Source organism: Schistocerca gregaria, chromosome 8 (assembly GCF_023897955.1).
Source record: "Schistocerca gregaria isolate iqSchGreg1 chromosome 8, iqSchGreg1.2, whole genome shotgun sequence".
Lineage (NCBI taxonomy): Eukaryota > Metazoa > Arthropoda > Insecta > Orthoptera > Acrididae > Schistocerca > Schistocerca gregaria.
In genome coordinates this window covers 419,759,762-419,785,287 of record NC_064927.1, presented here as the reverse complement: position 1 = coordinate 419,785,287, position 25,526 = coordinate 419,759,762, and the positions used below count along the sequence as shown (strand labels likewise).

Below are 25,526 nucleotides of genomic sequence, written 5' to 3'. Positions count from 1 at the left end.
GCGTACGCTCGGACTACGCGGAACTATGTACACAACACCATCGTATATTGGTTGTTGTGTAATAATGAATAATAAGTAGAAGCAAGTTCGTCAAATGTTGGGAGTAGCAAAGTTCTGCGTCGTCGTTAGTCAGGGGCCTCCTGTACAGGGTACATGGAGAAAAAGGGTTTTGCATGTTACTTCTATAATTCCACAAACAAAAAAATGTGAATAGAGATACGGGAATGTCAGTCACTAAAATCATCGAAAGCACTGCTGCAACTGTGAATACGAACAAAAACGCTATTATGTACATGAGCAACGAATTGTTCGAGAGAGAAAAGGAAGGTGAAAAATCATTGTAGAACAAAATTCTAGGAAACGATGCTATACGGATAGGCGAATTACGAAAATAAATTAATTTGTTGAAGATGCAGCACTTAGATATGTTTATGATTCTAATCTCTTTCAAGGCGGTTACACATCGTTATTTACTGTTCGGCACAACCTGGGCTCTAAATGTGGAAGCTGTTAATCTAGACGACTCTATACGTGAATGGTCATAAAAGTAAAAATAGCTTTATATAAATGACTAGTTACAGGAGCATATCCCTACTTTTAAGCCTCATTTGATGGAATCAACCAGCCATATACCCAGAGACTGTCACAATGACACATACTGATATACAAAATTAAAATGCAATAGAATTTCTTGTTCCTTACCTTACTTACCTCAAAGACTATCATTATAACAATATAACTTGTAACATTGTAATATTGTGCACTTTAATCGTGTACTGCGTTTAATATTGCGCATTGCATGAACTGTAATTTACGTTATGCAACGAAATTGTAAAACAACTTCGTTGCATAACATAAATGAAGAGCGCTCAGATTGTCACTTTCTCAACCACTGTCAAGAACTCACAGACTTTAGCATTATAACCATATATGTAACATCTAATACTGCAACACTGTGTAGTTTCACTGTTTATTGTGCTTAATATTATCCATCGTGTAAAGCGAAATTTCAACGCTAAAAAACAAGTATGGTGCACAACATTTTGTGGAATTGCATTGTATTTTTGCTTATAATTGTTAGTCACTTAGTAACTAATGTGTCTTGCAGACGCCAATCAGTTGTTTCCTGAAGAAGGCCCAGTAAGCTCGAAACTAGTTAGAAATAAACAAATTCCAATAGAACAAAAACAGTGCACTGTTTATTCAACCTTAAATATGGAATTACTATGCCAAAATGTAAGGGAAGAGTCCCTAAATAATCTTAATTACAAAGCTAGTGACCTGGTTCTCATAATGAAACCCAGTGGGGCGACCACCTACCTCTTGACGTGAGAGCAATCGGAAAATGAGCTCCATTTTTATGTTGTGTGTTGTTTGTGAGTTTGAGAGAGTCGAATGAAATGCACAAGGGACAGTGAAATGAAAAACGGGATACTCGCCCCAAGGAGATCGTGGACTGTTTCCATTCGAAAGGAATCACCACACGTGTTTAAACATTTAACCCACTGGGAGACGACATGACCCATTTCTGTTTCGTAGAACGCGGTCGGTCGCTGATGGATCCACGAAATCACCCGCTCTTGGACTTCCTCGTCCGACTGAAATCGACATCCACACATATTTTTTTTCAGGCTGGCAAAAAGGTGAAAATCACACGGTGAAAGAACTCGTCATACAGAGGATGTTGCAGTGTTTCCCAAGCAAACTGCTGAAGCATAGCTTCCATCCGATTGGCAATGCTGGGTCGGGCGGGTGTAATAGTCCAACAGGATAATTCCGTCCATTACATTTACATTACGAGCTATGCTTACGCGAACAGCCACGCACGTGAGGGCAGCTGACGTCACTTCACGTAAAATTGCTTGCTTACTCAACGACACTCATCATAATAAAAATACTGACATGCGAGCAGAGCCGCGGGTAACATCTAGTTATTGTGTGTAAGTGTGTTAAATCAACCATCAGAAATATGAGGGCCGCGCCGGGTAGCCGCGCGGTCTGGGCGCCTTGCCACGGTTCGCGCGGCATCTCCCGCCGGACGTTCCAGTTCTCCCTCGCGCGCGCGTGTGTGTGTGTGTGTGTGTGTGTGTGTGTTGTCCTTAGCGTAAGTCAGTTAAAGTTAGATTACGTAGTGTGTAAGCCTAGGGACGGGTGACCGCAGCAGTTTGGTCCCAAATAAACTTACCACAAATTTCCATTCCAAATACGAGTATAAATAAAAATGATATTCTTACGTATAAGGACGGAATTCAACTCGGTGACAAGCAAAAAATACAGAAACAAAAAATCTTCCAGTTTACATATAACATTGAAGAGAAAATAATTGGGACTTCCATAATGAACAGTACTCGCCCCTCTCTCTCTCTGACACACACACACACACACACACACACACACACACACACAAATTAAGGTAAGACAGCATTGTGTGCGAGAGCGAAACTCATCATGTAGAGTGTGTATCATATTACGATCCTCCGCCATTCTTTCCATTAGCTGATGCAGAGTGTACGTTTCTTGCTATTTCAGTTCGTCGCAGGTAGCGTTCGACGTCACGTGCAAGCCTCCTCTACGTCATGCCCTGTCAATACTCAGAAGATTTCCACTTGTTATAATCTCCGTGTGGCAGCATCTCAAGTTAGTATACAGTACCACGAGAGGTCACAATCTGTATATCGCCAACCATATCGTCACTGATCGAGAGAACTGTAAAGATTTCCTAAAAACCTATTCGCCCAAATTCCTGCAAGACGTCATTCATCATGCCTGGAGGCCTACAAGAAAGACAGGCAACGGCGCGTACGTCATGAAGATAGCCTGCGCTTCCTCGCTCCCCCACTCCAGCAGACAAACTACGTTTCTACACCTGTTAACTGGCAACTAGGTGCGTACGTACAAACGAGAATTGAGCCTTCAACAGGAATTCGCTATTGTGGAGTCTTACTCTTATTAGTGCTAAAATGAGCGGAAGTCTGTAGGCCTACTTATAATTTGTTACGGCTGTACTGTGGTACAATAAAATTAAAATCGTGCCAAAATAATTATTAGTTGCATGGGGCACCACTTCTGGTGTGAAATGAGGAATGTTAAGCAGAAGAGAGTGAATGCTGTAAAAAAGCGGTTATACCATTTACATCGATTATTGGTCGAAATTAAATTTTGTTCGAGCCGGCCGGGATGGCCGAGCGGTTCTAGGCGCTACAGTCTGGAACCGACGACCGCTACGGTCGCAGGTTCGAATACTGTCTCCGGCATGGATGTGTGTGATGTCCTTAGGTTAGCTAGGTTTAAGTAGTTTTAAGTTCTAGGGGACTGATCACCCCAGAAGTCAAGTCCGATAGTGCTCACAGCCATTTGAACCATTTTTTGTTGTTGTAGTTCTGTTAATCAGCAATATTTCATAGCAGCTGATTACAGGAGAAGATACATTTCTCGTTGGCACGTACACGCCCAGACGCGAGTTAAAAGATCTAGAAACGCGTTTCGTCTGCTGAGCTCAGCGAGCGAGCGAGGGAGTTCAGGCCCACCTTCCTGACGTACGCGCCACGGCCAGTCTTCTTCGTGGACCTCGTCATGCCTCGACACACGATCGGGCAACACATGCACGCTCCTTTTATCCCGAAGTTCAATGAAGTGACACACAGTCGCACAAAATGCGCTATACGAATTCCGTACCGCAATGCCGTCTGCGCTTGCTAGCAATATTCCGTTATCCCTTAGTTCTCCGTCCGTAAGACAGCTTCTCGGCAGACGTGAAGTTACTGGTAATATCTCCCCACCTACGATCTGCTCGCACTACTCGAAAGCCCGTCTCACACGGAGCAGGGTTGGCCGCAAGTTTGCGAGATGGCGTGCATGCCTGCCGGCTTGCAGGGAAAAGAGCCGTCTGTCTTTCATACCGAAGCTCTCCCACGGTGCAAGATCGGCAGTTAGTTGTGGTGTGATCGGCTGCCTCTTGTATCGAACGAAGATGGCTGCTTCAGGTATAGATGTTCACAGCAAACTGGCGTTGTTAGCTGTTTTGGTGCTAAACGATGCAGAAATGCATGCTAATGAAAGAAGAAGAAAGAAAGAATGGACTAAAAGCTGGATTAAGAGGAGAAAAGCTGGAAAAGGTGTGCTCTCCATGCTTCATAAACAATTGAGGTTAGTTCGCATAACACCTACGTTTGTTTGAAAAGTATCACCATTTCATTAGTTTGACTTTATAAATATACCAACAATGACTGTTATATACGACTTTATTTTATAGGATAGAAGATCGTACATCCTTTGCAAATTTTATACGAATGGTCGAACAAGAGACAAGGCACTTGCAACTCTTTCGAGTGCTTCTGCACGCAAGTGTTTATTATAATAGTTTGCGCTTTTCACGACGTACAGACACTTTTCTTCCCTGTAAGTACATATCAATGCTTCAATTGCTTTCTTGGACCACTGCGGTGCCATTATTTAATAATTATAAGAACTTCTTACCGCACCTCACAACAACAGAAAAGCGACTATCGACAAAGGCTTCCTGCACAAGCTTTCCGCATCTGACGTCACAAACGAAACGTCTCATGATTGGCCAACGCAGGTAGCACACAGGGAACCTTACAAGAAAAATAGCACCGGACCTATCCTGGAAATCTCAAGAGGTTCCCAGCAAGGTAGCCCGCTAGCAGACGACGGAGCGCGCAAGGTAGCCATCGCGCAAGCCAGCAAGGAAACTTACAGCGAATCTTGCTCCGTGTGAGACGGGCTTAATGTTGCCGGCACTGAGCACGATGATGTTCTAACACTGGTTCGGCAGACAGCATCTGCTGCCTGCCAAATGTCTATCGTCCCCGTGGGTGCCTCAGAGCGTCTGCGTGCTCGCTTTCGTAGCTGCAACGGGTGATTAACACGGCTGCACGCGCTCGAAATTTTTACTGTTGTCTTGCATGTCGGGAACTGCCAGAAGGTGCCCTGAAGAACAATAACTTAAAGTCACAGCTTCGCACAGGCAGTTATGCCTGAAACGTGCTGTACAGAAAGCCACTGCCTGTTACGTCACGTCCATTAACGGCAAGTGAAACGTGTTTCGTCGAACACTGCGTCATGAAAATTATAATCGAAAACTTGCGTGTATTGTTTCGGATGCTAATCGAAAGACATTGCCATTAAAATAATTCGTCGCGTCGCACTGAAATCTACTCACCCGTTTTGCAATAAATTTTTTCGCTCCTACGTAACTGACAAAATCAGTTTTTCGTTTATAATAACGTAAGAACTATGAGGGTTTCTCCGTTCTTTGCTCTATTAGTTGTTTTATAATGGACACCTTGTTGATGCAACATTTGTCCTTTCTAAAACCAATTTGTTCCTATGAAAGAGTGTACTAACAAAAACCGACATACCACGTATAGACTATGTGAAGCCGTTTGGCAGAATGGATGAAACACTTTGCTTGAACTTGATGGAAGAAAGAGGATACGTGAGGAATATCATACTACTATTGAAAGACACAAATAAAATAAAAAAAATACAGACCAAAACGATCTCTTCAGAGCGTAAACATTTTTAGTTCACACTGGTTTGAAAACACCATACCACACACACACACACACACACACACACACACACACACACACACACACACTCTTGTTTATTCGCTGATGACAAGTTACAGATAACGATGAAAATATGTGGTGAATACTTCTATCGAAAAATACAAATAAAATAAAAAAATACAGACCAAAACGATATCTTCAGAAAGTGAACATTATTAGTTCACACTGGTTTGAAAACACCATACCACACACAAACACACACTTGTTTATTCGCTGGTGACAAGTTATTCACAGATGACGATGAAAATATGTGGTCGTGCTGAAAAGCAGTGCCTCCGAATTTTCTGTGTGAACACTCTTCAAGCTTTAGTGATAAAACAAGCGATATTAACATTCTACATCTTCATTTTTCATTTATTTCTCAACGTAGACCATTTCGTTGATACTGTCGACCACTGTTCATTCACGACTTGAATAAACTGTGACAGGAGCACGAACAATAGGTGTAGGTGTACTAGGGCAGTTGCAGAAACATTGAAATACTGCACTCATAATGGCTACTTAGTAGCCGAAATATGGATCTGCTTCAGTAAAGCTAAAAAGAAACGACGACTGACTGACGCCTCTATCATTCTGAAATACAATTTACTAATTCTCACAGAACACCAGCAACAAAAATAGATTTCAAATGTAATATAACAAGTAAAAAGGGTTATCTTTTTTTGTCTTAAATTTTCTGAGCTATTTTGACACCACGTGCTTAGTCGTTCACTTACAAAATGTAAAACTGACGTTTATATAAATTTTACCTCACTATTTTCTGAATTTTAACAACATAAAATTGACAAGAAAATCTGTTGTCTCATTGGTCCGTTCTGTTCTCAACATTACCGGCGATGCTCTACTTCAATCATCGAGAGTCGCCTTCTTTTAACTGGCCAATCCGACACACGCACTGGTCTGTTATCTTACAGCTACTTCAGTTGCAGACTTGGCGATGTACAAAGAAATTAATTTGTGGAAATACAAGGGCCGGCTGGAGTGGTCGGCGGTTCTAGGCGCTACAGTCTGGAGCTGAGCTACCGCTACGGTCGCAGGTTCGAATCCTGCCTCGGGCATGGATGTGTGTAATGTCCTTAGGTTAGTTAGGTTTAATTAGTTCTACGTTCTAGGCGACTGATGACCTCAGACGTTAAGTCGCACAGTGCTCAGAGCCATTTGAACCATTTGAAATACAAGGAAATTCTGTGCTATTTTTGCGCAGTTGTGATGATGAACATTTTTCACCACTTTGCTGGCGTAAGCTGTCGCCAGCACACTGGTCGGCAAAGATGTAGCGCGAAGATCGATTGTAGGGGCTGGATCGATCGCGCCTATCATCAGAGGGGCCAGAGACACGCTGACAAGCAACCCGCAGCCAACGCCATGTCGACAGCAAGTACTGAGGCCGCCGCCACCGGCCGGAGGGCACCACTGATTCACTCTCACTCCACTCACTCACTCACTCACATTCCAGTTTGGCGTTTGCAGTTCGATCGCAGAGCCGGTGCAATCGTCTCAGGCCACGACAGTGCACAGCGACCAGAGCACTGAGACAGAAGTCTGTAACTGCATGATTACCGATATTGACTGTATGAGGACTATTGCTGATGAGATTGTACCACAACACGTGCTCTTTCTTCCTTACGTTACAAGACACTACGCTGGCGACAGTGATACTACAACTGCGGCTCTGATAGGTAGAAGATGGAAATGCTGATATGGATTAAATTTCAAACATCTTGTATCTACCAGTAGGGTAATTCTGGTGGTATCAGCGATGGTCTCCCCCCCCTCCCCCTTTTTTCTCAGCACTTACAGGTAAGGTAAAGGGCTCACAGTCCTGCTGTTTCCAGCATACAACACTTAAGTTACATGTGCGAGTGTCACTCCGAAAGAAATGCACACTATTTTTTTATCCATCTTTTATTCCACATTTTTGAAAGTTTTACAGTGTGTAGATGCATCCCTTAGGAACAATATTTTCATTTATCCACATAATTTCCATCCCTCTCCACTGCCTGACGCCATCTTGGAACCAGCGCCTGTACACCCGCACGGTAAAATTCTGGACCAACCTGTTGGAGCCACTGTTTGGCATCGTGCACAAGGGATTCACCATCTTCAAAATTTGTTCCACGAAGAGTGTCTTTCATTTTCCCAAAGAGATGATAGTCACATGGAGCCAGGTCAGGACCGTAAGGCGGGTGTTTCAGTGTTGTCCATCCGAGTTTTGTGATCGCTTCCATGGTTTTTTGACTGACATGTGGCCGTGCATTGTCATGCAACAGAAAAACATCCTGCTTTTGCCGATGTGGTCCAACACGACTCAAATTCAAAAATGGTTCAAATGGCTCTGAGCACTATGGGACTTAACATCTGAGGTAATCGGTCCCCTAGAACTTAGAACTACTAACACCTAAATAACCTAAGGACATCACATACACCCATGCCCGAGGCAGGATTCTAACCTGCGGCCGTAACAGTTGCGTGGTACCGGACTGAAGTGCCTAGAACCGCTCAGCCACCACGGCCGGCGAACACGACTCAGTCGAGCTTGAAGTTTATTCAGTGTCGTCACATATGCATAAGAATTTATGGTGGTTCCACTTGGCATGATGTCCACAAGCAAGAGTCCTTCGGAATCGAAAAACACCGTACCCAAAACTTTTCCATTAGAAGGTGTGGTTTTGATTTTTTTTTCTTGAGTGAATTTGCATGATGCCACTCCATTGATTGCCTCTTCGTCTCTGGTGAAAAATGATGGAGCCACGTTTCATCACCTGTCACAATTCTTCCAAGAAATTCATCTCCACTATTTCGTACAGTTCCAAAATTTCGCTGCATACCGTTTTTCTTGTTAGTTTGTGAGCCACTGTCAACATCCTGGGAAAACACCTGGCACAAACCTTTTTTAACGCCAACACTTTCATTATTCTGCAAACACTTCCTTCCCCTATCCCAACGTAGCGTGACAATTCGTTCACTGTCATGCGTCTGTCAACAGTCACCAATTCGTTAACTCTCTGCACATTGTCTGGAGTGTGCGCAAACGAGGCCTGCCGCTGCGAGCACAATGCTCAATATTGCCATGTCCGCTTTCATCACGTAACCTGCTTGCGCACCGAATAACTGTACTGCGATCGACAGCAGCATCTCCACACACCTCTTTCAACCTATTGCGGATGTTTCTCACTGTCTCGTTTCCACAAATAGTTCAAATGGCTCTGAGCACTATGGAACTTAATATCTGTGGTCATCAGTCCCCTAGAACTTACAACTACTTAAACCTAACTAACTTATGGACATCACACACATCCATGGCAGAAGCAAGATTCGAACCTGCGACTGTAGCGCCTAGAACCGCTCGGCCACTCCGGCCGGCTCGTTTTCATAGCACAGGAATTCTATTACAGCACGTTGCTTCTGACGAACGTCAAGTGTAGCAGCCATCTTTAACACATGCTGTGACGGCGACACTCACGGGAACAGGTTGAACTAAGTTTGAAAACAATCGGGAAGGATGTATCTACACATTGCAAAACTTTCAGACATGCAGAATGAAGACTGTATTTTTACAAAAATAGTGTGCACTTCTTTTGGAGGGACCCTCGTACATCCAATGTCGTTTTCCATATCCCAACAACCCCCTCCGCAGGATGTAGGGAACTCGAGTCACGTGACGTGACGTGACGTGACGTGACGTGACGTGACGTGACGTGACGCGACGCGACGCGACAGGGGACGACAGGGGAGAGAAGAAGCCGGCAGAGGCAGGCAGCCACTCACCGAGACACACTTCCGGAGGCGGCGAGGCTCCTGCGGGACGCGGAAGCGCACCACCCGGCCTCCCAACCTGACGGGAGGCTGTGTGTGGACCGCCATGCTGCGGCTGCCTGCTACCGGCTACCTGCCAGCGGCTGCAGTCTTCGTCGCCACTACAGCCACTGCCACACGCACAGGTGGCGTCGCGGCGGCCGGACGGGAGGCGCCGAAGCCCAGCGACCAGCGCCGCTGCCTGGCTTCCCCCACTAATACACCATGCGAGCCTGCCTGCCTGCCTGCCTGCCTGCCTGCCTTAAAGCGACCACTGCCGCCCGACACGTAGCTGTCTGCGTTCTCCCACGTGTCTCGCACTAGCTGAGACAGAACCACGCTACTGGGCCCGTTTGATATCCCGGGTGAACATGTTGTCAAATGAAACTTCCTGACAGATTAAAACTTTATGCCGAACCGAGACTCGAACTCGGGACTTTGCCTTTTGCGGGCAACTCCTCTACCAACTGAGCTACCGAAGCATGACTAACGACCCGTCCTCAGAGCTTCAAATCTGCCAGTACCTATCTGGCAAAGTCCCGAGTTCGAGTCTCGGTCCGGCACACAGTTTTAAACCGTCAGGAAGTTTGCCAGCCGGAGTTGCCGAGCGGTTCTAGGCGTTTCAGTCTGGAACCGCACGACCGCTGCGGTCGGAGGTTCGAATCCTGCCTCGGGCATGGATGTGTGTGATGTCCTTAGGTTACTTAGGTTTAAGTAGTTCTAAGTTCTAGTGGACTGATCACCTCAGATGTCCCATAGTGCTCAGAACCATTTGAACAATTTTTTGTCAGGAAGTTTCATATCAGCGCACATTCCGCTGCAGAGTGAAAATCTCATTCTGGAAGTTGTCAAATACTATACTTAAGCACGGGCTAGATAAAATGATATAACATACACTGACGAAAAAAACTGATCGCAACTCCAACCAAGAGTTGGGCGACACAAACAAAAGTCGCCAGGCGTGTTTCTACATCTGAATGATGATGTGTATTCAAATTTTGCGCGAGTCGCGTAAGAGTGGCATTAGTAGCACCACCATGAGGACGCTAATCAGGTTCGCTTCAAATACACGCTGTACCACTCATGAGCGTTGGTTACACCTGGTGAGATGATTATGATGGTGATGAAGAACACTTCTAACGCAACACAGACACTATTATCAACATCGCACTAACTTTAAACCAGGTCGTGTACTATGTCTACGACAAGTTGGATGTTCCTTCTGCGATACTGCAGAAAGGCTTGGCAGGAATGTAGCTACTGTACACGACTCCAGGCAGTTGTGGTCACGGGAATGTACGGTCGCAAGAAGATCGGGCTCCGGATGGCCACGTAGCACTACCGAGTGGGAAAACCATCGTGTTCGGCGTATGGTTCCGGCGCATCGTACTCGATCTGCAGCAGCAATTTGAGCAGCAGTGTTAGAAAGAGGTTACTTCAAGGACAGCTCCGAGCCATGCTCCCTCTAACGTGCATTCCAGAGGCGCCAAACAACGGCCATTTGAGACTTCTGTGGTCTCAAGCGAGAGCTCATTGGAGGCCAGGGTGGACATCTGCCGTGTTTTCTGATAAAAGTTGACTCGGTGCCGGTAATGGCCGTGTGTGTTAGAAGGGTGCCAGTCCAGAGCCTGCAACCAATCTGTCTTCGTGCTAGACAAACTGGACCTACACCTGGAGTTACGGTCTGGAAGGCGATTTCTTATGACAGCAGGAGCACTCTCGTGGTTATCCCACGCACCCTGACTACGAATTTGTACGTCAGTGTGGTGATTCGACCTGTTGTGCTGCCATTCATGAACAGCATGCCAGGCGATGATTCCCAAAAGCATGAAGCTCGCCCAAATACTGTTTTTGTAATGCAGCATGCTCTGCAGAGTGTCGCCTTGTTCCCTTGGCCCGCTCGATCACCAGATCTGTCTCCCATCGAGCACATATGAGACATCATCGGACGACAACTCCAGTGTCTTTCGCAGTCAGGAAGCAGCAGAAGCCGAAGCCGGACGAGACACGAGCAGCAACAGGGAAGTAAGCGATTTTGTGACTTTTACGAGTTCCTAACCGGGAACGAATTTTAATATATCATCTCTGTGGTTTAATAGTTTAGTTTCGAGAGTTTCTGCGTGTTTAGTTAATATCCAATTGCCACAGTTATCGCGTTTTCGTTTGCGTCCGAAAGTAAACCGATTTTGTGACGTAATACAAGTTCCTAATCAGACGCGAATTATTTAGTTTAACTGAGGGCTTTGGTAGTTACGTTTTTGAATCTCTGCGCATTAAGTTCCTGCGTTTTCGTCAGGGTCTACAGTAGAGTTGCGCAGCACGTGCCGATCGCCCGTTTATCTGCATAGTTTAGTTTTCCACGGTCTTAGTATGTACATGGACTGTGATTGTTGTGTGCGGATGCGAGACGAGTTGGTGACACTTCGCTCTCAGCTTCAGGCTGTGATGGCTTCGGTTACACAGCTTGACGCTGCAGTGGATAGGTCCGCAACTCGTGGTCGTGCGGTACCGTTTTCGTTTCCCACGCCCGGGTTCGATTCCCCGCGGGGTCTCTGCCTCGTGATGGCTGGGTGTTGTGTGACGTTCTTAGGTTAGTTAGGTTTAAGTAGTTCTAAGTTCTAGGGGACTGCTGACCATAGATGTTAAGCCCCATAGTGCTCAGAGCCATTTGAACCATCTAGGGGATGATGACCACAGATGTTAAGTCCCATAGTGCTCAGAGCGATTTGAACCATCTAGGGGACTGATGACCACAGATGTTAAGTCCCATAGCGCTCACAGCCATTTGAACCATTTTGCAATGGATGGGCACTACTGTTGTGGGACGGCCCTGGTAATCCAACGGACGTCCAGCACGTCCGAGTCCTCCGATCGGTCCTTACCAGTGTCCAACCCAGTTGCTGTTCACATTGAGGTTGACCTTTCACCTGTGGTCGACTGGGAGGTCGCCCGGTCCGTAGCAGGCGATCTTTTATAGAATCTCGAAATTTAGCGCAGACTTCCATGTGAGATGCACATAGACACAGGCAACAGAGCATGCACAATGTCGGCACTAGTACAGTGTATATCCACCTTTCGCAGCAATGCAGGCTGCTATTCTCCCATGGAGACGATCGTAGAGATGCTGGATGAAGTCCTGTGGAACGGCTTGCCATGCCATTTCCACCTGGCGCCTCAGTTGGACCAGCGCTCGTGCTGGACGTGCAGACCGCGTGAGACAACGCTTCATCCAGTCCCAAACATGCTCAATGGGGGACAGATCCGGTGATCTTGCTGGCCAGGGTAGTTGACTTACACCTTCTAGAGCACGTTGGGTGGCACGGGATACATGCGGACGTGCATTGTCCTGTTGGAACACCAAGTTCCCTTGCCGGTCTAGGAATGGTAGAACGATGGGTTCGATGACGGTTTGGATGTACCGTGCCCTATTCAGTGTCCCCTCGACGATCACCAGAGGTGTACGGCCAGTGTAGGAGATCGCTCCCCACACCATGATGCCGGGTGTTGGCCCTGTGTGCCTCGGTCTTATGCAGTCCTGATTGTGGCGCTCACCTGCACGGCGTCAAACACGCATACGACCATCATTGGCACCAAGGCAGAAGCGACTCTCATCGCTGAAGACGACACGTCTCCATTCGTCCCTCCATTCACGCCTGTCGCGACACCACTGGAGGCGGGCTGCACGATGTTGGGGCGTGAGCGGAAGACGGCCTAACGGTGTGCGGGACCGTAGCCCAGCTTAATGGAGACGGTTGCGCATGGTCCTCGCCGATACCCCAGGAGCAACAGTGTCTCTAATTTGCTGGGAAGTGGCGGTGCGGTCCCCTACGGCACTGCGTAGGATCCTACGGTCTTTGCGTGCATCCGTGCGTCGCTGCGGTCCGGTCCCAGGTCGACGGGCACGTGCACCTTCCGCCGACCCGGCATCGATGTACTGTGGAGACCTCACGCCCCACGTGTTGAGCAATTCGGCGGTACGTCCACCCGGCCTCCCGCATGCCCACTATACGCCCTCGCTCAAAGTCCGTCACGTCCACGCTGTCGCGGCATGCTACCAGTGTTAAAGACTGCGATGGAGCTCCTTATGCCACGGCAAACTGGCTGACACTGACGGCGGCGGTGCACAAATGCTGCGCAGCTAGCGCCATTCGACGGCCAACACCGCGGTTCCTGGTGTGTCCGCTGTGCCGTGCGTGTGATCATTGCTTGTACAGCCCTCTCGCAGTGTCCGGAGCAAGTATGGTGGGTGTGACACACCGGTGTCAATGTGTTCTTTTTTCCATTTCCAGGAGTGTATATGATTGAATGATTTGGGAGACAATCTGAGCAGCCATCTTAGGTTGTTTGCAGATGATGTTGTCGTTTAGCGACTAATAAAGTCATAAGAAGATAAAAACAAATTGCATAACGATTTAGAAAAGATGTCTGAATGGTGCGAAAATTGGTAGTTGACCGTAAATAAAGAAAAGTGTGAGGTCATTCCCGTGAGTACTATAAGGAATCAGTTAAACTTCGGTTACACGATAAATAAGTCTAATCTAAAAGCCGTAAATTCAGCTAAATATTACAATTACAAACAACTTAAATTAGAAGGAACACAGAAAATGCTGTGGGGAAGGCTAACCAAAGACTACATTTTACTGGCAGGACACTTACAAAATGTAACAGATCTACTAAGGAAACTGCCTACACTACGCTTGTCAGTGGGGGATCCTTACCAGATAGGACTGACGGAGTATATCGAAAAAGTTTAAAGGAGGGCAGCATGTTTTGTATTATCGCGAAATATGGGAGAGAGTGTCACAGAAATGTTACAGGATTTGGGCTGGACAACATTAAAAAAAGGCGTTCATTACGATGGAATCTTCTCACGAAATTCCAATCGCCAATTTTCTCCTCAGAATGCGTAAATATTTCGTTGACGCCGACCTACATAGGGAGAAAGGATCACCATGATAGAGTAAGGGAAGTCAGAGCTCGTACAGAAAGATATAGGTGTTTGTTGTTTCCGTGCACTATAGGAGATTGGAATAATAGAGAATTGTGAAGGTGGTTCGATGAACTCTCTGCCAGGCACTTAAATGTGATTGGCAGAGTATCCATGATGTTGTAGATGTAGATTCTCATACACCATTAACCGTCCCTGTACTGCTGGATCAAGTGCAACAAGTATAGCACTCCATCTCGCAAACTGACATCTGTCACGTGAACAACTCAATAATCTGACGGTCGCACCGGTTGTTAGTGCACTAGCTTTTCACGTTTGCAACAACTTACTTCGCGCTTAGCTCATGCTGTGATCTTCTAATCTAAATTACTTAATTATGTTCCCTAGACAAACGTATTCCCGAAATTTCGTAACTCCATAGTAACTATGTTTCGATGTTGCGATTTTTTTCCCGTCAGAGGAAATGCTCTCAGCAGAGCCCGATCACGGAGCTGTTAACAAAGTAAGAAAATGAAAAGTCAAAAGATAACGGCCGTTCATCGACTGGTTAATTGAGACATGGCTCTTCACCGTCGGTACTGCATTCTGCGCATGATGGAGATGCCAGTCTGAAATGCTCTTTTTTCTGATGAGACATTACTGAATTTATCGCCGTAGATGAGCTAGTAAAACAATCGCCGCCTTATAAGGTTCATCAAGAGCTTCTGCACGATGTGAAAACTGGGCGTGGTGTGCAGTTAGTGCAACACGAATCACTGGACCGACGTTTTACGAGCGGATCATTACTTCTGATCAGTACATGAAGCACGTACTGCAATTTTTTGTGCAGAGAACCGACAGCTAAAGAAGAGGCCAACGGTTATTTCATACAGAAGAACGTAAGAGCACACATGAACTTTGCATTCATGACGTACTACATGGTGTTAGGTTTTGTTGACAGCAACTATGCGCAGATATTAACACAACAATTAATTTGATCACTAGTGATAAGGGTAATATAATTATATTCCTAATCTATACTTGTAAAATATGCGTCTTTACAAGCAGAGAAATTACGCTAGTGTGACACTTTAGTACCTTCGATTGATAGCGGTCTCTAACTTATAATTATGTCGAAGTACAGTTGTTTGTGAGCTGTCAGTCGTGGTTCGAACGTGGCATTTTTCAACTGTTGAAAGGTTGGACGCAATGTATAACTGTATGGATAGTCTGAACAATGTTTAAATTGTAATACATTGAGTTCAGTAGTCGAGTTCCAGTTTTTGGCAGTATGCAGAACGAATTGGATCATGATGTAAACATCCACAAGTACACATTAATTGTTTAAGTCGTTTTAGTTCTTTAGAAGATACTGTAAGGTGTACAAATTTTGATCCTTGTATTTTTACGAACGCCTATTTACGTTTGTAACCAAGTGCCTGATGGTGGCTAGAAACAATCGAAATTAGTAGCAGTAATTATTTCTAGAGCAACTGCCGTTGGTCCAACATGGGTTCGATAAATGTCCGCAAGCTGTGGGTCACCAACTACTGAATATAGTTACATAATTCTTTCGACAGCTATTTGAAGCTTATTTCCACGCTTTTACGTCCACGTACATTAAGGATAGGTGACATAATACCAGAGCCCGTAGGATATAAACGTTCTAAAACGACTATGAACCTATATCACATGGAGCAGTAGAAACATAACACGCATGAGATTACAGTTGCAGTGTAGTTGATTTGTTGCGCAAAATACGGCCCCGCACAGCGCGACCGACAAAGATAAAATTTATCTAGGTTTGAAATTTCAGCTCTTCCGTATATCAGTGTCGCACGCAGCGCTGTCTGCGTCTAATAATAAAACAACCACAACCGGCGGGCAGTAGAGCGGACGCGAACATTCACAATAGGTGAAATCTCTGTCGGAAGCATTGATCTTCTGTCGGGTGCAGGACTGTATCTGGAGACTGCTCTGGTTTGTTACAGACAAGCATTTCATTTCATGCCGAATTTCCGCTACAGAGCAATGGTACTCCATTACGAACAAAAGGAACAATTCAAATTCATTTGTAGCATTTTTACTAGCCTTCAACCACGCTCCTGGAATTCTATTAATGATCGTCCAACTATTTGTATGAACGACACTTCAGGGGTCTCTACGGCATGGCACGAGCGCTGTAATTAACCAGAGGATGCGCTCAGAATCTTGCACGTCGAGAGTGACGATACAAAACGTTTGTACTAGTGGAATTAATGTCACTGTTGTAAGTGTCACGGCTGATATGCAACACACGACACATCAGTACTAACGCTTCGTTGCTTCTGCTTTCATCACAAGCTTAGGGGGAAACCAACTTTCACATCTGCGAGTTTGGGTGCATGGGACTGATAACCTTAAGCCATTTACAGATAATAAGGGGCATTCACCACCAACCATTGCACCAAATTTCACCTCTGCTATCGCACAATCCCAAAAATAGTGCTTTGGCTTAAGTCTGAAAACACTTTCTTTCGCCTAAAATCGTGCTAAAACCTAGGCGTTAGGTTTTAGATTTTCTAAGTCTGGAAAACAAATACTAATAGAATGTATTACTAATAATACCTTCTGCCTACTAAGACTGGATAGACAGCAAAGGAAATAAATAATGTAAAAATGACCTGGAGTGCTCTTGGTAAGCTAAATAGAACTTTCAAAACGAAGTTCGCCATCAGTCTTTATTACCAGTTTTTTGTTGTAGCAGTAAGGCAGAAAGCATAAAAAAAACTAAATGTTCAAAATGGCTCTGAGCACTATGGGACTCAACTGCTGTGGTCATTAGTCCCCTAGAACTTAGAACTACTTAAACCTAACTAACCTAAGGACAGCACACACATCCATGCCCGAGGCAGGATTCGAACCTGCGACCGTAGCAGTCGCACGGTTCCGGACTGCGCGCCTAGAACCGCGAGACCACCGCGGCCGGCAAACTAAATGTTACCCAGTGTGCAACGCAAGTTGGGAATTATTAGGAAAGAGAGTGAAATAAACACAAAAGGACCAGGGAAAAAAAACTGTACTGGAACTCGTAATTAGGATCGTAATGGAAGAAAAATGAATGTGTTCACTGGTGTAATACATTGAACATTTGGAAAATTTCAGGCGTGATACCAGTCTTTTCTAAAAGCCAAAGAAACGAAGGTGAAAGCTTTAGAACACTGTCTCCGAAAGTCTGCCTATAAGGTATTTACAGAAATAATTTATAGCCGTATAAAAACCGTAACAGAGACTGTGCTATTAGATGGACAAAGTGAAGTCTGGAAAGGCTGTTAATGAAATGATTAAACTTTTACCACAATAAGAATTTTAGACAAACTACGAGAAACCACTATAGAGACACCCACAATTTTCATCTTTTGAAAGTAAGCAGAAGGAAACGGTGGTATATAATGACTAAATCTGTACGTCCTATACATCTTATTGAAGCGATAAAAAGCTTATACAAGAACAAAAAATAATAATAGAAGTTGACAATAATAAAACTGAAGAAATCGCTATCAATAAGGGCTTCAAAAAGATTGTGGTCTGTCACTAATCTTATTTAACGTGTCTACAGGAATGTTCAGTATCCAGGATATGGGAGGACCGATCATTCTGAGCAAAAAGGTATGTTACAGTGAAAATGGGCTCTAAAACGCGCAACTTTAAGAGCTATGAACACTGCTTCATCGTCGATACGGTGAAGGAAATCCCTTCTACTGCAAGCTCTGTGCTTTCCATATTTTAGGAGGAGATAGTACTGACGAAAACAAGGATAAACTGCCTGCTAAACATGGGCTGTAAAGTGCATATCTTAAAGGTTGTGACCACTTTTTTTCCCGTGGAAGAGGTGTGTTTCACAGCAGCGAAGATGGACAAGTGCTCATAGCTCTTAATGTATTGATTTTGGAGCCCGTATTTACTAGACTTTTAGCTTCGATTGATGATTTCTGTCATTTCCTGAACACTAACCATTCCTCCAAGGATGCCCGCAGGAAATGATTTGATTAATATCTGCAGACAGGAGTTAAATCCGGGCATTAGGGTCATAGAAACAAGAAATAAATGTGTTAATATCGTTTCGTACGCAGATAGACCTACAAAAAAGAGTGTATAAATTGGGAAAAGAAAATATAAGCTTAATGTATCAATAAATAGAACTAAAATAATGATTCATCATGGGAATTAGCCCACCCGTGCAAAAAGAAAAACAGATAATACCCCACTTCAACCGGTCTTTAGCTTTACTTTTTCAGAACGTGATATGAAGTATATCGACAAGAACACAGAAAATAAGATTAATAAATATCAATCAATATGCGGACAGATAAGCAAGCCGGCCGGGGTGACCGAGCGGTTCTAGGCGCTACAGTCTGGAACCGCGCGACCGCTACGGTAGGAGGTTCGAATCCTGCCTCGGGCGTGGATGTGTGTAATGTACTTAGGTTAGTTAGATTTAAGAAGTTCTAAGTTCTAGGGGACTGATGACCTCAGAAGTTAAGTCCCATTGTGCCCAGAGCCATTTGAACAGATACGCAACACACAACAAAACAAAATACGGAAGGACACAAAATTAAAATTTGACAAAATAATGGCTACATCTTTATTGCTGAATGGAAGTGTGTTCGGGAGATATATATATATATACAGGGTGCTGCAAAATTCCCTTTACTAACTTCTGGCACTTTAAGAGAGATTGAGTACACAATATTTTGGATTGGAACCGTTGTCCGGAAACGTACAGTTTTCGTGCTACATTAGTTTGAAAACATGTTTGCTAGGTGGTATTTTAGATTAGATTAGTACTTGTTCCATAGATCATGAATACGACATTTCGTAATGATGTGGAACGTGTCAGGTTAATAAAAGGTGTCCATACAAGATATTACATTACACAAAATATTACATGACACTTAATATTTTTTTTGTGGGGTTGGGGAAATTACCCACTTATTATACCCAAAAATTCATCTAATGATTAGAAGGAGTTGCCATTAAGAAATACTTTTAATTTCCTTTTAAATGCTGTATGGCTATCTGTCAGACTTTTGATGCTATTAGGTAAGTGACCAAAGTCTTTTGTGGCAGCATAATTTACCCCTTTCTGAGCCACAGTTAGATTTAACCTTGAGTAGTGAAGTTCATCCTTTCTGCTAGTGTTGTAGCCATGTACACTGCTATTACTTTAGAATTCTTTCGGATTGTTAATAACAAATTTCATAAGTGAATATATATATTGTGAGGCTACAGTGAAGATCCCTAGCTCTTTAAATAAAGAGTCTGCAGGATGATCTTGGATGAGCTCTAGCAATTATTCTAATTACACGCTTTTGTGCAATGAACACTCTTTTACTCAATGATGAGTTACCCCAGAATATGATGCCATAGGAAAGCAGAGAATGAAAATAGGCGTGATAAGCTAATTTACTCAGATGTATATCGCCAAAATTTGCAATGACCCTTATAGCATCAGTAGCTGGACTCAAACGTTTCAGCAGACCCTCAGTGTGTTTTTTCCAGTTCAACCCCTCATCAATGCATATACCTAGAAAATTTGAATATTCTACCTCAGCTACCGATTTCTGATCGAAGTCTATATTTATCAATGGTGTCATTCTATTTACTGTGTGGAACTGTATATACTGTGTTTTGTCGAAGTTTAATGAGAGCCCATTGGCAGAGAACCACTTAATGATTTTCTGAAAAACATCGTTTACAATTTCACCAGTTAATTCTTGTCTGTTGGGTGTTATAGCTATACTTGTATCATCGGCAAAAAGTATTCAACAGGGCAGTCATGGTGCGGGACTGACGACGTCGGATCGACTGACGTCATTTGACGCCTATGGTATCCTATCCCTCTGGCCTGGCTCGAGCGTCATTCATGTGTCTGTGAGTGTTAGAGCAACATGATGGAGTACACACTTGCGAAATACACCGACATGATCCTTCTGTACGGCGAAGCCCTCGGTAATGGAAGAACTGCTCGTACCCTCTGACAAGATCTTTCTTCACAACGTCCGACTGCATCGCATACCCTTTTCGCCACAACTACGCAACGCTTTTGAGAAAGGGCGCCTTCACTGTGAGCAGTCGTGACTGTGGCGCTTCAAGGAAACGCCGCACACCCGAACTGGAAGAGGCTGTACTGCGTTACATTGAAGAGAATCTTTTTGTTTCATTGGTTATTAATCAGTGGAATTATAAAACTAGTGATATACTAGGTCACGCACAATAAAGTAGTTTAAAAGTCCAGAATGAGATTTTCACTCTGCAGCGGAGTGTGCGCTGATATGAAACTTCCTGGCAGATTAAAACTGTGTGCCGGACCGAGATTCGAACTCGGGACCTTTGCCTTTCGCGGGCAAGTGCTCTACCAACTGAGCTACCCAACCACGACTCACGCCCCGTCCTCACAGCTTTACTTCCGCCAGTAGAGCACTTGCCCGCGAAAGGCAAAGGTCCCGAGTTCGAGTCTTGGTCCGGCACACAGTTTTAATCTGCCAGGAAGTAGTTTAAAAGTGGTCACTTTACCAACATGTTTTCAAATGGCGGCAGCACGGAAACGGCAGGTTTTCGGACATGGGTTCCAATTCTACTCGGGTTCCAATTCTACTCAGGCCCCTCCACAAGTTCTAGAAGTTTGTAACGAGAATTTTATAGCACACCAGGGAAGACCACATAAGAAACGAGGGCATTAATAATCGGCTAGATACTTGCAGTATTAATGAAAATATGGAAGAAAATAAAACATTACGAGAAAAGGACGTGCAAAGAGTGAGTGTAGAAAGAATCTCTTGTCAAGTCATGCTTTATCAGCCACGACGAAGAAAGGACGCAGAAAGACCCAGAACGAGGTGGCAGTGAAAAGAGAAGACATAAAAGGCGCAAGCGTCTAAACCCTCCGTCCTGCCTACGAGGACAGTGACCACCAGGTTGAAAGTCTGGGCAACAGCTTGATTTTTTTTATAACTCAAATGTGGACTTTTTAAGATCGAGACTAGGGGCTTGAGCAGTTACATTTCCCCACCGTAGCTCACGAAATTACGGGGCAGACGTTTTGAATTATTCATAAACCCGCACTCTAGTAAACGATACCCGCAGTACAGAGCGCATCTGAAAAAATCAGATGACGCTCGCGTCAACGACCTGTCAGAGAGAGAGAGAGAGAGAGAGAGAGAGAGAGAGAGAGAGAGACCGGGGGGGGGGGGGGGGGGGGCTGGAAAGTGCGGGTTATGCACTGCTAACTTTTCAAGTCTTTTACATCTTTTACATGATGCATCGTTCGCTTATTACAACTTTATGTGCGTTTCGGAACTGACGCTGTGTCAGCGCCATTCATCATCATCATCATCATCATCATCATCATCATCAACAACAACAACAACAACAACATTATTACAGTCCCCAGCTGTAAGCAATCACGAGCCTCAGCTGGTCGTCGCGGTCTTTTATTATGTTCCAGGATCCAGCAACCAACTTCCTCGCTTCACCGACTCCTCCATTCGACTGGCTGATGTACCACGCATCTCCATTCCATTCCCACTACGGGCAAAATTACGTCAATGCTCCATTGTGTTTCCTCATCCATTTATCGCTTTCCTTGTCCCTCCGAAAAAAGAAGCAGTCCGTCTTCACGCCACAAGTGGCCCATCGGCACCATCCGACCACCGTGTCATCCTCAGATGAGGATGCGGATAGGAGGGGCGTGTGGTTAGCACACCGTTCTCCCAAACGTTGTGATGGTTTTCTCTGACTAGAGCCGCTACTATGCGGCCGAGTAGCTCCTCAACTGGCAACACGAGGCTGAGTGCACTCCGAAAAATGGCAGCGGAGCATGGCGGCCAGGATGGCCACCCATCCAACTGCCGGCCAGGCCCGACATCGCTTAACTCCGGTGATATGACGGAAACCGGTGTATCCACTGCGGCAAGGTCGTTGTCCCTCCGAGGGGGCGAGAAATTATATGACAAGACAATGAATATGAATTACCCCTTTAACACGTTTTTAGAAAACTTTTAAGGCAGTTTCAAGTAAATCAGAACTAACAAACAGCCGTCGATAAACAAGATACTAGTCAAGATATTCAGTGAAATAAATAATGTATGCGTCAGTGCTAGAACTCACATCATACCTCAACGAAGACAGTAGAAAATTCAGAACTCAAATAGAACGTTACAAGGAAATTCTTTATCACTCAAACTGTCCGTGTAATACAGAGAAAGTTTTAGGATTCTTAAACTGGAGAAAGAAAGCAGTAATACGTGATATTGGAACATATATGAACTTTTTTTGTTTTTGGGATGATGTAGTACGATTTGCCTCTATCACAGATGAACTTCAACAATAAATGGAGGAACTTTATAGAGCAAGTGTGAAACGAGATCTGGTGACTTGAAAATCAATTTTAATGTGGCCTTAACAATTAAAACTTAACGTATTGAAAAGAACCAGATACAGGCTGTGAACTATTGCAACTAATTTACGAGAAGGACTACATGAACAGCTAAAGAAATAAACAGAAGCGTAAAAATTATGTGGATGCTTTTGGTAGATTAAATGCAGCTTTCGAAAGAGTCCTTCAGACGTGTCAGGAAAGGTACATTTACAATGAGTAGATACTGCCAGTTTTGACGTACGGCAGTGGCAAATTGTCTTTTAATGTGAAAAACAGTAGGGGAAGGAAAAACAGAGGTTTCCTAGCGAGCCATGGAGAAATGAATGACGGTAATACGCCATTGCGTAAACTGTGCTTTCCGCTGCATAAACTTTCCTTGTAAGAGTGCAGATCATGAAAAAACAGCGTCTGTTGTTTAACAAATTTCATGCAAAATAAATTCACCAGGGACGTCTATTGGGAAAGTATAGTAAGGAGATGGTTTTAAGCACTGTACATATGACTGATAGGCACAAGGAAACGCTCACGACCGAAAACAGTCAACCAAATAAACAACCGTATGCGTATTTTCCGATACCCGTATTCCACGTGACAGAGTCGGGAATCTGCGTGCGTGGCTAAGGAAACATCAGGAATCGGTGGTTCGTTGTTTTTGTTTGTTTGCTTTCTCCCTGTCTGTTATAACATGAAGCACTTGGTATTCCCTGTTAGGAGTTGCTACTAACGATGACCCTCGTCAGGATTACGTCAGTGCCACGCAGGAACACAAAGACTTGCGTAGAAATTAAAAAGCTATCGTTAGAAAAGCCGGTACGCGCTCACGGAAGACAATGTTGAGTGTCTCGCCAGACACGATGACACACTGTTGTGTGGCTCCCAGAAATAGAGACAGCACTGGTGACGTTTATTGCCGGTAATTCAAAACGCCGTGCCGTGGTATTTCAAGTACGACAGCTGGGTGGAGTGCAACAGGGTAACGCAAGCACGTAGTACCTACAAAAAGAAATCATGGCAGCTCGCATTAATGAGGAAGTATTTGTGGATGTGGATTAGTGTGAGCTTTACAGATCTGCAGATAGCAGCGATAGTATACAGGGAGTGAAAGGTTATTAGGTCTGGTGATGCTGACGGAATTACATTAGGAAATGAAATACTAAAATTAGTCAATGAGTTTGGAAGCTAAATAACCGATTATGGCCGACAGTATTTCACCAAAACTGTCTCTTAGCATCCTGCCCCAGCTTCACAAGAGTGCTATCAAATATCTATGGCTGTATAACTTTCCTGCTTTGGCGGTAATTTTGTTTTTTGGCCGCTGCGTAGAGTTATGATCAAAATTCAGAGAAAAACGTTAATTAACTGTATATCGTCACCTTCATATGACAAACAATTTAAGCAGCGCACACCACCGAGCGAGGTGGCGCAGTGGTTTGCACACTGGACTCGCATTCGGGAGGACGAAGGCTCAATCCCACGCCCGGCCATCCTGATTTAGGTTTTCCGTGATTTCTCTAAATCACTCCAGGCAAATGCCGGAATGGTTCCTTTGAAAGAGCATGGCCGACTTCCTTCCCCGTCCTTCCCTAATCCGATGAGACCGATGGCCTCGCTGTTTGGTCTCTTCCCCCAAAACAACCCAACCCAGCGCACACCAGCAAAGTTCTCAGGAGACACGAGTGTTGTGGTCCAATATTTGATGGACGTCTGGAGTGATATTTTTGGGCAATCATGGCAGATGCGAGCTACTGCACCACCTGGTCTGCTCGACTACATTTTCTGTCAGACCTCTTTCCGCTTCATAACCATTAACTCTACACTAAAAAAAACCTGTTCTTATCAGCTGAAGATCGTACACATCAGCATTGGAAGTCAGCGGTAGCTTGTGTCAGTCTCCCGATAGCGGCAGCTCAAGTCGGGCGGGCTCAAGCTTATATCTTGCGCCCATAAAAATTCCTCATGAATGAGTCTAGCTATTAGTGAAAACCGCGTCAAAATCCCCACAGCAGTCCCTGTGAGTAGCCCAAAGATAGCAGGGAACTTTATACACAGGGTCTCTCTTCTAAAAGACGTCACGGGCTTTTTCTCTGCTGTTTCGACAATTTTTGCAATTTCGTTTTTTCATTGTATAGCTGGAGTCCGCTATGTGGACGTGAATCGCCTGTTTGCAAATACAGTGATTTTTAAAGCGGAATTTTACGTGTCCATTCCATTGAGTGGACCCATATTAGTCTAGTGCAATTTTCGCTTTATCGATGTGTAGTAAGAGGGACCGTAAAACTCTTAGGAAGAGTCAGTACTGCAGCAGGGACAGCTCCTCCCTGGCTCCCACTGCGTGCTACCGCCATGCAGAAGCAGCGCTGCTCAGTCGCTACTGCAGTACTGGCTGTTCTTCGTGTTTTACTGTCCCTATTATACACACCGATAAAACGCACATCGCACTAGACTAATATGGACCCCTCTGTCGAATGGGAAGGTAAAATTCCGCTTTAACAATCATTTTGTTTGTAACGGGAAACAAACTGGCGATTTCCATCCACAATCGGAGTCGCATGAGCTGTGAGTATTTGTTTGGGCTGAATTCAGGTACAAAAACGAAATTGGAAAAATTTGTCGAAACACCACCTAAAAAGCTCCTGACGACTTTTGGGGGAAACAACCGGTATGTATCGAAGAAAAAGATTTCTTTCAATATAGCGATTAGGGCAGTAAAGCCATTTTCAAGTGCAAGGCGAAAAAAAAGTCGGTAAGCATCAAATACGTCTGAATAAAACTTCGTCGTCGAAATTATAAC

The 25,526-nt window shown here is 44.6% G+C and overlaps 1 protein-coding gene and 1 non-coding gene across 4 annotated transcripts in view; both read right to left on the bottom strand.

Annotated features, from left to right (window-relative positions):
• The window catches only part of LOC126284569 (TBC1 domain family member 4), a 777,557-nt gene that overhangs the window by 338,150 nt on the left and 413,881 nt on the right, over positions 1-25,526 (bottom strand). The window lies entirely within an intron of this gene.
• Trnas-cga (transfer RNA serine (anticodon CGA)) lies at positions 20,658-20,732 on the bottom strand. The gene has a single exon. It is a non-coding gene; the product is annotated as a tRNA-Ser (tRNA).